Here is a 2,471-nt window from a genome sequence, read left to right as displayed (position 1 = left end):
TGAAAATACAAACACTATTAAATAAGCAATAATACTTAAATAAGACTTGAATGGGAGATTAAAAGGAGCACTTATACTTACAAGTCTTAAGAAATAATGCTTGTAATAAACTGAACTATATTATATATCCTTAGGCAAAATATATAATATATAATGTTACATACTGTAATATCATATGAATGTGATTATAGTTACTGCTATTATAATTACCATTTAAAATGAAATAAAATGTACAGAATGGTACAACTGATGGAGACACAAAGTATAGCATTTATTCTGGAACTGGAAGAAAGGCACATTCAGGAGAAATAGGGAGTGAGTGCTTATGGGTAAAGAGGTTTTTTTCAATGATTTTATTGAGAAACAAATATTAATGAGACAGTTTCACAACCGATTACTAGCACATTTTCAACAATTAATACATTGCATATTGTTGTCTTAGTGGTTATTCATTGTACAAGATGCAGACATGATATCCTGTCTCAAACACTATTAGAACAAATCTCTCTATTCATTAAATTAAGAGAATGGAGCTGGATATCTGTCCTAACTATTTGAGTATGCAGATACAAAGGGGTCGTTCATTTCTATCCCACTTTTTTGGTTAGTTTTGTCAGAGAAGGGCATGATAAAGACCCTTTTGTTATGCTAAGATTGTGGTGATTATTGGACAGTTATGAGCGTAGTAAGAAGCACTGACTTGGGGCCAGGGAGATGGCTCAGTGGAATAAGCGCTTCCCTGGCAAGCACAAGGACCTGAGTTCAATCCCCGATTCGGCAAAAAAAAAAAAAAAAAAAAAAAAAAAAAAGAAGCACTGACTTATGCACTTAATCGGATTAAGTATGGTATATGAATACCTTAATACAGATAATAATTTTTAAAAAATAGTCATGGGAAAAATCTGCTAGTCTTCCCTTGGATTAAGGCAACAGGGCCAAACTATACTAACAGTCGTTGTATTCTTTACACATTTGTGGAAAAAGAATTGATATTTCACTTATTATGTTGGATTAATCAGTAGAATTTACAGTTATTTTTCATTAAAATGCTATTTGTCTTCAAATCATTTAGTAAATGTTCTAAAAGTTATTTATATAGAGTCCCAGCACCTGGGAGGCTCAAGCAGGAGGATCATTGGGAGTTGGAGACCAGCCTGGGCTACAAAGTGAGCTCAAGAACAGCCTGAACTATCCGGGGAGATGGCTCAGTGGAATAAGCATTTCCTGGCAAGCGCAAGGGCCTGAGGTCAATCCCTGGTTCCACCAAAAAAAAAAAAAAAACCAGCCTGAACTATAGAGTGAGACCCTGTCTCAAAAAGACCAAAACATAGTAGTTATTGATAAATATTGTAAGAAACTTGTAGATCTGCATAGCATACTACATGTACATAATATACCACACTTCTGGACTGTCTTCAATTTGGCTCTATACCTTGTAGAGTGCAGTATGGTGCACAATTGTAATCCCAACACCACAAAAAGCTGAGACAGGAAGAACACAAGTTGAACTCAGTTCAGCTCCTACCTGGGAAAATTAGCAAGACAGTGTCTCAAAAGAAAAGGTAAACCATGCCAGCATGACCCTTGGGGCCCACTGAGACCACGATTGAGACTGAGCTTCGTGGTACGTGCCTGTAACCCCAGCTCTTGGAAGTCTGTAAACAGGAGAATCACTATGAGTTCCATCTAGTAATGAGACCCTCAACACCCTGTAGACCCTTCCCTAAAATACAGGAAAAAAAAAGAAAAGGTAAAACAGAGTGTGGATATAGCTCAGGGGTAGGGTACCTATAGGCTGCACATAAACCAAAACAACAAAGACAGTTCTTTCTAATCTATTTCACTGTACTGGAACTTCCAGTCGGCGTGGGGTCTTTGCGGTGAGCATGGTCTGGCGTTTCTCAGGTAAACAATGGCTAAAGGTTTACAGAGTAAGTGGAAAAGAAAAATGCGTGCTGAAAAGAGAAAAAAGAATGCCCCAAAGGAGCTCAACAGACTTAAAAGTATTCTCAAAGTAGACTGCGATGTTTTAATGAAAGATGTTCAAGAGATAGCAACTGTTGTGGTACCCAAACAGTGTCAAGAGAAAATGGAATGTGTGGCGAATAATGATGAAAAAGATTCAGATGACATGAAAATGGAGACTGAGATAAAGAGAAACAAAAAGACTCTTCTAGATCAGAACGGACAGTACCCAGTACGGATGAACCAAAGACAGAGAAAAAGGCTGAAGGCAAAACGAGAGAGAAGAAAGGGGAAAAGAAAAGCAAAAGCAGTAGAGGCAGCAAGGGTTGGCCTGGTAGACCCTGCCCCTGAAAAGCTGGCCACATGGGACAGGCATAGGATTAGAAAGGACATACTGATTTTAGCTCCCAGTAAATGAAAAATATTTCTGGTTTTTTTTTTTTTTTTTTTTTTTGAGACAGACCTCGCTGTGCAATTAGGGCTGGCCTTGTGCTGACTTTTGTAGC

General features: G+C 37.8%; 1 protein-coding gene and 1 pseudogene across 5 annotated transcripts in view; one reads left to right on the top strand and one right to left on the bottom strand.

The window, feature by feature from the left end:
- The window catches only part of Eda (ectodysplasin A), a 465,104-nt gene that overhangs the window by 325,039 nt on the left and 137,594 nt on the right, over positions 1-2,471 (bottom strand). The window lies entirely within an intron of this gene.
- On the top strand, positions 1,855-2,383 carry LOC105743988 (annotated as a pseudogene).

The sequence above is a fragment of the Octodon degus genome, unplaced genomic scaffold (genome assembly GCF_000260255.1).
Source record: "Octodon degus isolate 3935 unplaced genomic scaffold, OctDeg1.0 scaffold00201, whole genome shotgun sequence".
Classification (NCBI taxonomy): domain Eukaryota; kingdom Metazoa; phylum Chordata; class Mammalia; order Rodentia; family Octodontidae; genus Octodon; species Octodon degus.
The sequence above is the reverse complement of the archived record's forward strand: the minus strand, read 5'-3'. Positions and strand labels throughout refer to the sequence as shown.